The sequence below is a fragment of the Notothenia rossii genome (assembly GCF_949606895.1).
Source record: "Notothenia rossii genome assembly, chromosome: 3".
In the NCBI taxonomy this organism is placed as follows: domain Eukaryota; kingdom Metazoa; phylum Chordata; class Actinopteri; order Perciformes; family Nototheniidae; genus Notothenia; species Notothenia rossii.
Genome location: NC_136901.1, coordinates 77,273,834 through 77,287,134, shown reverse-complemented (window position 1 = coordinate 77,287,134; position 13,301 = coordinate 77,273,834). Strand labels below are relative to the sequence as shown.

Here is a 13,301-nt window from a genome sequence, read left to right as displayed (position 1 = left end):
AGGAAGGGACCAAAGACCCAGCTTTACCCAATTAACTCATGCAGATCAAATTCCACAACTGAACTTGCCAGTTAGAGTTTCTTAACCAGGCTTGTATCTCAGCCTAAGATTATTTGGACTGGTTTGAACCAATGCTGCACATTGTATATATCTACCACCTCTATTCATCCATTAACTAAAAACAGACAAGAACGTCTGAAAAAAATGTTCACATGATCTTCATTTACTTTATTTCTGAGGTCTTGAATTAACACAAAACTATTCAGCTTCAGTTTGAGAGGGGGAAATAATATAAGTGGCAGGATTAAGTGTTTTTGAAAAATAAAATTTCAGAAAGGGAAGTGAAAGGCAACATTAATGTGTTTACAAAGAATCCCTAATACCAATGGTGAGAAAACTATTTTCTAATTCAACATGGAAAACTTCAGGATACAGCTCTCTTAATTTAAAATCGCTCTGAGGCTTGTATGATCGAGAATTAACTATTTGAGCTGTCCTTGTTCTCACAGCTTTAACATATTTCTGGCAGCTATCTGCAGGGAGGGGCTGGGGCTCACAGCAACATAGGAGGGAAGGAAGGAGAGAGGGAGGGAGATAGAGAGGAAATGGTAGAACAAATGAAAGTGAGCAAGATAGTAAGTAAGAAAGGGAAAGGAATGGTTGTGAAACTGCTCTGTGGAATGTTAGCACACAAGTTTAAAGTAAGAAGCGGGAGAAAACAGCCAACGGAGAATGACAACGCTGATTATCACTGATGTGGTAACAGCAACTTTCAACAGCTGTGCAGAGGGCATCCTCAATATTAAGACCTCACTTTCTGTCTTCATTCTTTATCAGTCTCAAGTCGGGCAATTCCTATGAAGAAAAGCTTAGAAATTACCCTAACATAGTATAAGCTATATTTTGGAAATAGAGCAGAGAGGAACAATTAACTTGACAAAGATCATAGGATTAGATGTGCATTTTGAATTGTGTAAACAGATGCTAAATAAGTAAGCCTCTGTTCTTGGGATCATAAGACAGGCAGGCAGTCTGTCACTCAGAGCAATCAGGCAACATGAGCATGAACCAGTCCTCTATTCTTAGCCTTTAATTTGACTGAAATGCCTGAGATAGATACCTGATGTCATATGTCTTTTGATTTGATTATTGATTTCACCAAAAGCATATTTGAGGATCGAACAAAATGATAATTTTGCCAAGAAGCATTAAAGGGAACCAACAGAAACAGATGAACTTGTTTATCCATCAAATTGTATTAAAACCTGGAATGTGGGTTGAGCAAGGGGGGATGTGAAGACAGTCAGTCAGGCAATACTTTCTATTAGAGTGCGCCCACAGAGCTGTCCTGGGTATGCCTCGGTCACAGCCTCACTGGCCTATTTGTATAGCTTCTACTGCTATCATTCCCCTCTTACGGAATACATCATCCAGACCTGCCAAATACAAACAGTTAAAACTGTTTGGGCATGGCATAGTTTGTGTCATAAGAAGGGGAAAGGGATTGAAGCAGAACAGGTGGTGGGGGGAGGAAGGAGGGCGGGAAAGAGAAGGCACAGGGAGCAGAAGAAGGCAAGTGTCAGGTTTCCATAAGGCAGACCTTTCACAGCTGAATGGTAGTGATATGACCTTCCAGGTTCAAAGGAGGCTTTGCTGAAAACATTCCAACAGAGGTTTTGGTGTCTCGCCACATAATACAACGCTGTTCTTAGGTGGCACCGTGACACTGACTAGATACTAGGCTTGGATTAGAGTGAAGGGCGATAAGTAATGTAATTCTCCTCTCACCTTGGATTGCTCAAGCAAGGCCAAGGCCTACAGTCAGATGCTGCGGTTCTTGTTCTCTTGGCTTCTGTAGACAGAAAAACAAAAACAGGATTGGAATTTAAATAATATGATAAAACAGGATTTAAATGAAAAGAACAATAACTTTTACTGTTATCATGCAAAACAAGTCTACTCTGATTCCATCATGCAGCTCTCTTACGCAGCAACACATAACATTTCACACGCAAGTTTGACAGATAACGAAACATATTCCTCACAAGTCATTGTTGCTTTAAGAGGTGCGAATCAACCTATGTTATACAGTCTATTGTCCCAACATGACAAAACCCCAGGTACTGTGGTTACATTAGGGATTTTACTCTCGGCATTTTAGTTTACGTGCTCAATGGACCTTCCCATAACCATTCAGAGCCTTGAGATGCTTAAATAATTAACCAACAGTAGTAGCAGTATCGACCCTGGAAAGCAATTATGTGAAAGACTCCCTTTAAGTAAATAAATCCAGCTCCCTGTTTTGGTGTGGCCCTCACCTCTGCAAATGAGAAGATACTAACACATTCTCTATCACGGGTAGAGTTCAGTCTCATAACATTTCATATTGAAAGTTAAGAAGATGCAAATCCAGTCCAATAGCAATGTAAAAAGGAAATGTAAGATGCTTGTGAATCTCCCCCACAATTACCAATGTAGAATTACAACAATCATATCATCAAATTAAGTGAAAATGTTGCAACTGCACACATGGTTTAGATTTCAAGTGTCATCTTGCATACCAAGTCAATCTTAATTTTACTCGCTGTGACAAGCCCAACATTTTACCAGACTGACAAGGATTATTGCTTCAACCCACCTGCGTATTGTAAAACAAAGCCTTCTCTTTGTCAGTCTGCATGACAAAAGAACCAGACTTGATGTGTGTACAGACAGGCATCGACCAGTGGGAACATGTCCCTCAGAAGAAAACATATATTTTGACACAGGCTCTCCAAGCCCATCATCATCCCTCCTAGCCCCACATGTTCAATAAGCTTAATTGCTGATTACTTTGTGAAAACTATGCCAAATAACGGTGGTTGTGAGACCCTAAAACAAATGTCTATGCCTAACGCTAAACGCAATAGAGAGAAAGTAAGTAGACATGCTCATTAAACAAAGATATTGAGATTGGTGCAGAGCTTGTAAATGATTTAACGTTAAGCCTAAGGGTGCTTTGTTGTTGATTTTTTTAACAATTCCTTTACCGAAATATATGGTAGATAACTTTGATAAATGCCTGCTAGTACATGTAAGTCTTTATGTTTGTATAGGGAGACATGCGCCACAGCAGCTGTGTACACTCTCCAACCCATGCTCCTATTACAGAGACATATTAATCAGACGGCCAAGGCTCCGTCTTTCAGGTAAAAAGCTGACTTAATTACACAGTAGATTTTTGTCAAGTACCAGTCTGAAGGCAATGTGAGATAGAATCCACATGGATAAGTGGTGCCCAAAACAAAATTAGATAAAAGGTATGTAAGATCTCTCATTTCATTTTCATTTAATCGTTTATTTGAATAGTGACAATGCACATTAATGAACACTTAAGACAAATAATGCTTCAATTGTAAATATGCTGGATTTTAGCTTTGAGCTAATTTCCATCCGTAGCCCCTGACAAATATAAAATATAAGAACATGACAGTAAATGAGATACATTTGTGTGAGATTTGCTGATAAATGAGATTTGCAATAACTTCCAGACATTAGGTTTCCCCAACTTCTGCTCTCAATACCTTGGTAAGGCCACACACAAACACACTTGCAGTCAAACAGGCAACTATCATGTCAGGAGTCACGAAAGGGGTGGTCCCCAACAGTGGAGAAAGCAAATACATAACGTGGTGAAGGGCAAAAAATACCAATCAGCAGTCCATGAGGTGGATCACGTCGCTTTGCCTCTGTGCTTTGCTTGCAGAGGGAGCAGCTACAGTAAGTGCACAGCCCCACCCAGGCCTCCAGTCACACACATTCCTTGATAGAGCCGTCAGGCCAGCTGGAAGGGAGCCCAAACTCTCCCCTCAGTGACTAACTCCAAAGAAATGTCCTCTTTCTCTCTGACTCTAGCCTCATTCTATGCTGCCCACCCTGCTCCCTGCCTGAGTGCTCACCCCCCTGAATTTACCCCCCAAACTCCAGGTTATGCTCAAATAAACAGGAACACCACATCCAGTCAGATATGCATATTTAAAGGCACCCTAAAAATACATTTAAATAGTGCTGAGAAGCAACACTGGTTTGGCTGTAAGGGTTCCACTTTCATCATCTATGTCACCATCACAATTATCATTGTCATCATTGGTGTTGGCTTTAACTGGTGCATAAGGTAGATGCAACAACAGTCCTCACTATTGTCCATTTAGGCTTCATCCCACGGCTTTGTTGCTTCTACTCTGCCTTGAGCGCACATTCCTGTACTGTTTGAAGGTCATAGTTTGTGTTTAGGTCACTCACAGAACTGATCAAAGTGGCTGTAGTCTATGCATCAGGCTGATAGCCAAATCCAATCAATTTGTTGAACGGAAATCCGGAGTTGTGTGACAATGATTAAAGCTCAAATGTAAGTGAATCAGGCACAGCTGTGTTGGTGAGTGATACAATTTGATTACAAACAACTGAAAAGGCCTCAGTGCAGAGAGGGAAGGAGAGAGAAGAGCAGTGACCTAATCAGTTGTGCTTTCAAAACAGAATGGACTCGCTGTTCCTCTCTCTTCAATTTAGTTTGATGCAGAAGTAACACAAACAGAGACAAAGTAGGCCCTATCTTAGTTTCACTCTTCCCTAAAAATTGCAGACAGGACATTCATTTGTGACACATGTGAAAGGAATGCATGTCAAAATAAATAGATATTTTCTTTACTTCATAGTCTACATGGCCCTAAACCAAACCACAAGTCCTGCATAAGACCAAAGCACACCCATTGACGCCAACTTGGCCTACTGCTGATTAAACCATTGTGACTTTAGCAGGAGTTTTGCACGAAATGGAAAACTCAAGAAAACTCTTTAAATGCTCTTATTTTTGCTTTAACAAGATCAAAATGTGAACCGAGGGTTGCGTTGAGAGGCTACTATATCTTAAAAGTAAAAGAAGCATTTTATACCGTACAGTATGAGACTGTACGAAAAAGATTAATGACGGATATTTGCTTTCTATCACGCCCTAAGACATCCAAGGAGGTATAATCTAATATGTTTACAGGGGAGTTTTTGGGAAACCTTGAATGCATCATAAACCACTACAAGCCTCTACATCCCACTGAGACATTGTATTTAATCTTGAGCTATACAAAAGAAGACAACAGCACCTTTTTTCGCAAAAATGAAACAAAACATTTTGGATTTAGCTGTAGTTCTGAAATGACTAGTGATCCAGGACAGGTGAAATATCTAGTAAAACCCAAGAGATAAAGAGGAGAGGGACGTTTAAACAGGTTAGCAGATATCCATAGCAACCTTACATACTCCGTGCCATACAACTGCCCAACTTCTACCGAATTTTCTTCCACAGCTGCTGTTTGAACAAGAACAAATACAAGCCCATTCATGGAGCAGGAGGCAAGAAGGTTAAGAGGAGGACTACATGGCAACCTAGCAGCAGAATGTATATATAGACATAAGACTTCCTGTGAGGAGCTTGATTCATAAGCACAGTATAAGTAAATGTATTAATTCGTAACATTTCAACTTGACCAGAGAAGTGCAAAGTCGATAAGCAGATAGGCCTACATTTAAACAAAGCTGTAGGAATTTTACTCATTTACGTTCCATGCCTTGTTGCCCCAACCTTGTCTGCCTCTAAATGGAGTTGTTGTTACAGACGCTGCGTGTCATTCCTTGTGCAAGGCTATATAACAGTGTTTGTAAGGACTGGGGTGTAAGTTAGACAATTAGTGAAGGTCAGGTTGACCGTGCAGCAAGGCAACCTTCATGTAAGATGGAATGTTTTTGGATGGACTCGAAAAGCAGACGTCTGCCAGAGCAGTGACGAAAGTTATCAGCTTATCACAAAAATGGTTCACACCCTTTCTAAATCCCATGATTGCAGAAGCCCCACCAAACAGCTACAACAAAAAAGTCTGAATTGCATGCATGTGTATGGGTGTGACTCACAGAGGTATAATGTGGGACTTGGGATGACTCATACTTCTCAAATCACTATTTCACAACAACAAAGTGAGCAAAACTAATGATAGGTGCTCCACAGATTAAACTGAGGACATGCTGAAACATTCCAGACCTGCATCGGGTGGATGAGAAGGGAGTGCTTGGTGGATTGCCTAGAAAGTCTTTCTCAAATCACACACTTCAGTTAGCTGTTTATTTGCAGCTCCCTCACTAGAACAGTTGCAAATGTGCTATTGTTTTATTCAACCAATCCCCTGGGTGGGACTTCAGGGAGTCTAGTGGAACTGCAGGATATCCGAAAGCCAAGCTTCTAATTGAATACCAAGTGTGAACAAAAGCTACAGTTTGTTTCCAATCACCCTCCCTTTTTGTATCTTATTCACAATACCTACCTCCCTTTTTTGCCTCTCCTTGTTGTCCCTACTTTCAAACACCAACTCAACAAACCAATGAGGAAGTGGCAGAGGAAGTGTGCTAGAGACCAGTTTCTTTCCGTTTCACACTGGCACGCCTGAGGAACACATCTCCTCGCGCTTGTACTGCCTTTCAAAAGTGCAAGAATTTATAGTACTTCTGTGAAAAATATATTTACATTATCAAATTAAGACTCCAAACAGTCATGAGGTATGTCCTTTTCTTCGGAATGTTAAAGAAGCTGTTTGTCACATGAGTGGCAAGTGCAACAAAACCCCCTTGACTGGCACTGTGCACAGCCAATGTTGGCTATAATACCTGAGCAATGAAGCATCTTCAAGATGTTCACAGCAAAGTTTTTTGAATTCCTATATTCTCACAGTGCACGAGGTAACAACATAATGTAGCCTTTGTATCGCTGCATTCATAGACAGTGCAAGTATTTATATAAACAGTATGCGCTCCAGGCCAAGATGAGGCCCTCTTAACCGACAAGCATTTCAGCTGCAGGCAGTCAGGAAACAGTTCAGCGCTTTATGTCTATTTTGTTATGTTGGTGAAAGTCCATTCCTTTTTTTCTTGCAGCACAACTTTACACCTAAAGTATACCAAGTAAAACAGGACTTTTTGAAATGCTAAAATATAATTTAGGGATTAAATTACACAAAAACCTGGGGCACTGGGGGACCATTTGTCTCTTCAAGCAGGCTGTCACAATCAATCACTTTGACAGGTGCTATTTGAGAAATTAAGAATATTTACAACCGTTAGGCACTCGATATAAGTTAAGGGTGAATTGTAGAAAAGGCTGTTCAGAGCAGCGCATAAAACAGCTCTTATTAACACTGACATGTTTTTTGGGTGTGGCAGGACAGGGAAATGGAGGACAGACAACTCTACACCAAGAAATGTGACTTTCAGGCAAGGTTAAACAAAGGATTACATATGGTCTGCTTTTTGCTAAACCTTATTCCCAACTTGAAGAAATACATAATGCGAAACAAAGGACCCCGATGTGCTGATTATAGTTTAAGTGTAAGATGTTGTTTATAAGTTAGGCAGAACTTTTTGGGCAGATTAAATGCGTGTCTTTCTTACGCCACAAGTGCGAAGTCTAAACTCCCCCTCTTTGCCTCAAACCTGGTTTCAATTAGCTTGTCTTTCCAAACCACTACATTCCATTACTCCCCTCCTCGCACACCACCCCGCCCATCCCCCTTCACTTACTCACTCTCTTCCCCCTCTTCCTCTCTCCTTCTCCTCTCTCCCCCCGTCTTCCTCACTTCCACACCCTGGCCGGGTGCCCAGGTTAAGAGAGCCAAGGTAAAATAAAGACAGAAATCTCTCTCTGTTCAAACATTTGTTATATGGTAGTCATAATAAACAAACATGCCTCAGTACAAAGCAGCAGTTACAGTTTCCAACTTTCTCTTACATAACACTTGCTGGAAAAGAGGTATGCCAAAAACTGATCGTATAAAGAACCTTCTGACACATTCCACAAAAGTATTGAAAATGCCCTTATATGACTATGTTTTCATTGTTCCATTAAACTGATAAAAAAAAATACAGCACATGACGACACAGTTCATAGGCAGAAAAAGTTATGGTCAGTACTTTAAACTTAGCTGGGGCCCCCTGGATACACTATGAAGGACCTTGAATGTGTTTAAAGGGACCAACTGCGACAACCGTCTGCAGGATGTACACGGTTTTTTTCCTCTTTTTTTTTTGCTTATAAAGGGTGTGCCTCTGTGAAGAGACAGCAAAGCAAGAAGGGAGGGAGGGAGGGAGGGGAAAAAAGGTGGGGGTGGAGGGAGGTGAAAGAGAGGAATCCACACCCAAGCTTGTTGCTGCAGGCTTGAAGAATTACCTACATTTTAAACAGCACAGCCTCAGAAAAGGGCGTTGGACAGATAATGATAGATAGATGGCAAACACCTGAACGATAACGTAAGCGCAAATAACGCCACTCTTTAACTTTATACTGCTTTTTACACAATGTTTCATTTAGTTCGTGAAAGATTCTATTGCTGAATAAAAAATGTACCACCCCAAACACTAGAGATTATGTGTATTCAAAGGACATGCTCCACAATATTCCAAAAACTACACCAGAAGAGTGACTTTTGGTAACTCGTTTTTCTTTACTAAAATCCTATGAAGATACCCTACATTCTACCAAAAACAATGGGTTCAGCCCTCATATGCACCTTGGATAACAACCTTTGTGTGCAGTTAAAAGAAAAGGAAAGTGCGCATATCCAGACTAGCCCTTTGCATTCATGTGGTGGTCCAAGGTACACACCCACTTCTCCTGTCTTTCACTGTTTTAAACCAGTATTTAAAACGTATGATGATATTCACAAAAAACATTGAGAGTTTGCACCATTACAAAAAAGCAATAATACAAGTTTTTTCTTCACAAAACTTTCTTTTAGGGGAACCTCCCTTTAGGAAAATTGATAGTACACCTCAAAAGATAAACACACATAATAGCATAGAACTAAGTCACTGTGACCTTAGCATGGATACACAGACTGACTACAAGTCCCTATTGAGAAATAACAGGAATGTTGGATTTTGAAACTTAGTTTGTTAAACTTATACCAAGTCATTTTAGGTCATTTTCTTCAAGATTACATTGGAAACAGAGCATAGCCAGCAACAAAGTTCACAAACACTCTTAAGAAAAACTTAAATCTGAGTTAAAGAAAAAGTGCATATTTACCTGTGCGCAGTCTTTGCGCCCAAGAAGCCTCACACCAACTTGAGCATCCTTGAAAACGTGTCCTATCCCCTTCTCACAAGTAAAGCACTTCTTCCAGTCACAGCTCTGCAGTCTGTTAGGATTCAGTCACTCTTTTCCTATTTCTCAACCAAAGTTTCCAGGGCGTTTTCTCTCCCGTCTCTCCTCCCTCCTCTGCTCTGAGTTGATTTGAACTTTTTTTTCTGTGTGGCTGCTCTTCTGTGCTGAGCAAAGTGGTCAGAGTGAGCTGGGTAGGGCTCCTGGTGAGGAGAAGGAGGGGAATGCAGGGGAGGGGACCGGTGCAAGGGAGTGGTTCTCGGCAGCCAGGGGACCACCCACTGCTTCGTAATGGACTCTGATGACATGTAACAGAAAAAGTAACTTTTGCTTTAAAAAAGAAAGAAAGATATTTACAAGTTATAACATCCATCAACAACCTTTTACCATCAGTCAGTGCTATTAAAAATGATTTTATTAAAAGTTTATAATATCAACTTAAGCAACTAGTTGTGTAGAGAACACATAGTTTGAGCCATATCATATACTATATACATGGCATTGGATATGTTGTGCTTTGCCTTTGCAGCCAATCATTAAAAAAAAGAAAACAGAAAGATACATTTGAACAGTTTCAAGCTAATGTGACGCACCTCACTATAATTTACACCCAGAGGCAGCCTTGCATAAATGCTTACACAACGATGAGCGCAGCAGTCAAATCAAAGACTATATCCTTTCTCTTAACTTCTTGTCATTCTATAATATATTGAAACAAAATAAAACCGTTTTAAATGATATTTCTTCAATTCCTGTTTCTCATTTTAGAGTTAAGATGAAGTAGAGGTACACACCGCAATGTGGGAAGGCTATTATATTATGGATAATGACATAAACATGTAATTACACCATTTACTGAACACAACGTTATAATTAACAAAAATGACAGAAGAGTCATTCTTCTACGTAGATACAAAATGCAAAGAGTTTATTTACAAGATATTTTTATGTTTTAACAATGCCCAGCGCAAAACAAGTTTGAGTGAAATAGCTGTACAAGTTACGTTTAATAACTTTATTTCTGTATTGGAATAAAATTAATTCAAGTCTATCGTGTTCCCATATACCAAAAAATTGCAGTTATAATAGTAATCTCAGTCGTTGTGTGAATAAAGACCCAACTCTCTTTTGTCAGAGTCTTTTAAATGGGTACACTCCCATTACTTTCAGGACAAGAATACAATAGTCAAGCGCCAGAGGGGGGAAGTAGTGGAGTACAAATACTTTGTTACTGTACTTATGTACATTTTTCTGGTATCAGTACTTTACTCCACTACTTATTTTTCTGACAACTGTTTACTTTTACTTCTTACATTTTGAACACAAATACCTTTACTTTTAGTTCTTACATTTTTAACACAAATACCTGTACTTTTACTTCTTACATTTTCAAAAGGTTTGTTACTTTAGTTAAATCTGCGTTTGGTGGCGTGATCATTGTTATTTAGAGTCATTGCGTGCCTATTGATTTGAACACGATCCGTGTATCCATCATTTCCTGGTGTTCTCTAAACAAGAGCGACCAATGAGAACTTTGTAATTTTGCCGTTGGTCAGCATCGAAACATTCATTAGCTAACAATGACATTATTGTTCTATTAATATAAAGTGAGGTCAGTTACTCTATAAAACAGATAGTAGTTATGGGTACTTTTTACTTAAGTACATTTCAAAGCCCATACTTCTTTACTTGTACTTGAGTACTGAAGTTTAGTCATTACTTCTACTTTTACCAGAGTATTTTTAAACACCAGTATCCGTACTTCTACTTGAGTAAAGGATGTGTTTACTTTTGTTTTGCCATCTCTGTCAAGCGCTAACTATGTCTAAAAAAGCAAGGGAGCACTTAACGGCGCAAAATAGCACAAGTGACCTGAAGAAACACCTGAAGAAACACCTGAAGCGCGTTCATGCTAACACAATGCTTACTCTAATACTCGACAATGCAACAAGTGAGAGAAGAGAAAGGCTAATGGTGAGCAGGTTGAAACAACCAAAAATGTGTTTCTCTGGATCTAAAGATGCTTTAACCAAAGAAGAGGGAACGCTCGTGTCAAAGTGTGTTTTTCTGAATATAGGCTACAGCCTTTTTCAACAGAAGAGTCACCAGCTGTTGAATATCTGCCAGAATTACAAGGAATGCTAAAGTTGTAATTGAGACACAGTTATAGGATATATTGTAATAGTAGCAAAAGTGAGGCCTATTTTGCTATATTTGCATCAAAGAAGTATCCAATATTTTATCGTAACGATTTTTACAGTTTATCTATTTGGCAATTTCAAACATTTATACTTCATGTGATTGTGTGTGCGTTTTGACCTCTACGCTTGCTTACTAGTTTTTGCACACTTCAAATCGCAATGGGTGATGTTAAGGCGTGTGTGTTAGAATTAGAAAATACAAAACCGGAGAAAATCTGCCACTTCCTTACAGAGCCCCTCCTCCAACACACACAAACCTGCACATCACCAATGAGATACGTTTGTGCACAGATGGAAGGCTGACAGGCAGGTAGGCCATCCAGTTATTTTAGCTGGGCCGGCTAAAATGATTGGTCGTGCTTTTTTACAGTACTACGGCTTCCACAGATGATGGAATTGTATGGATTTTTTGTCAAAGCACTTCAGATATTCATTGCTATCGGGATATTAAGAGCATTCCATGGAATGTAACAAAAAGTGTATCTCGAGCCGGTTTCTCAAACTTACCTACCCCACCTTTAAGTACCCCCTGGCAATCGTCGATTTAGGACATGAGTGTCCACCTAATTTAGCAAATGGGATGCCATGTTTGCTTTTCACCACTCTCACCAACCCTTATTGTCCTTGAAACACCCACTCCTTGTACCGTACTTATGTCACACTTGTCCTTGGTGAGGGGAAATAGCAAACATGTAACAAGTAGAGCAAACACACAGTAAGTTACTTCGTGGATTTGCAGGGATCGAACAGGGAGCGGCACACAGACACACGCTTGTACATGTGCACTCACCGCATACTTTATTATTACCACATTACACCACCATGAGCCAGACAGCGCTGATTTTGTTTTCTCTCAAGAACAGGGTGCCGTTCTCCCACAAAAATAAGAAGCCCTAGTGTTTGTTTGCCTGCATGAGTGTGTCTGTCATCGGTGCATGCTGTGATAAAAGTGAAGAAGTAAACCCAACTATGTGCAAGATAAGCAGAGATCCTAAAGAACTCTATGAAGTGTGGTATTGCTTACGTCTGTGGACTGCAAGGGTGTTTAGTAGAAAATGTTCCTAAATAAAATGAAAACATTACAATGCTACTTACTCTGAAAATGAGCAGAATAACGACATATTTATTATTGGCTCAACTGTATATTGTCAAGATATTTAGGAAGAATATGATAAGTATGCTCCTCCTGCTTTTGTTCTTGTTATTTTAGCTTCAGTCAAGTTTGAACTTTTGCCAAAAAGGTGTGGCTGATGGAGCCTTTGAAGAACTACTTCAATTGGTGCTTCCAGACAGACAACTCGTATAATGTGTGCACAAGTAAACAGCAGGAGACCTGTTCAAACTGTATGGTACTCAACAACTTTCTTTAACGACCCCTCAGTAAACACTGGCAATGCTGTGTGTTCTTTACTGCTCAGAATGACCTTAGTCATTCCCTTTTACTGTTACCTAAGAGCTCTTTCTGGTGAGTCCAGATAAACGCCTTGATTACTTATTGATTCACTTGTGTTAAATATTCAATCAATCCACACCAGGAGCTGAAGATCAAGATAAAGCAGATAACGATAAGAGAATGAGCTTTGAGTGAGCAAACATGTTGATTGTGCAATAGGGATTAAACTAAACACCTACAAGGAAGATGTCCTGAATATTTTGTATATGCTGTGCACATTTTGACAAACTGAATCCCCCTCTGGCTGTCACCACTTTGTGGCAGTTCACTCTTCTTGAATACGAGGTTGTGTGATAATGGGTGTTTCCAGTTATAGGTGTGTCAGCCAGTGTGAACCAGCGTAAATAGCTTGGCTCAGGCGCCCGATGACTCACGGCCCATGACTACAATGAAAACAGGCAGCTTAGACTGTAGGGGGGAGAAAAAATTTGAGGATTAGATGGGATGTGTGTGTGTGTGTGTGTGTGTGTGT

The 13,301-nt window shown here is 39.9% G+C and overlaps 1 protein-coding gene across 2 annotated transcripts in view; it reads right to left on the bottom strand.

Moving 5' to 3' along the window:
* ahnak (AHNAK nucleoprotein) overlaps positions 1 to 9,312 on the bottom strand; it is a 32,302-nt gene extending 22,990 nt beyond the window's left edge. The window contains exons 1-2 of one of the 2 annotated variants that reach the window (XM_079669425.1): positions 9,101 to 9,312; positions 1,789 to 1,852 (exon numbers count right to left, since the gene is read on the bottom strand). The gene's annotated coding sequence lies outside the window, so the exon portion shown is untranslated. The remainder of the gene's footprint in view (positions 1 to 1,788; positions 1,853 to 9,100) is intronic. The other variant, XM_079669426.1, reaches the window with a different exon arrangement.
* Positions 9,313 to 13,301: the final 3,989 nt, after the last annotated feature.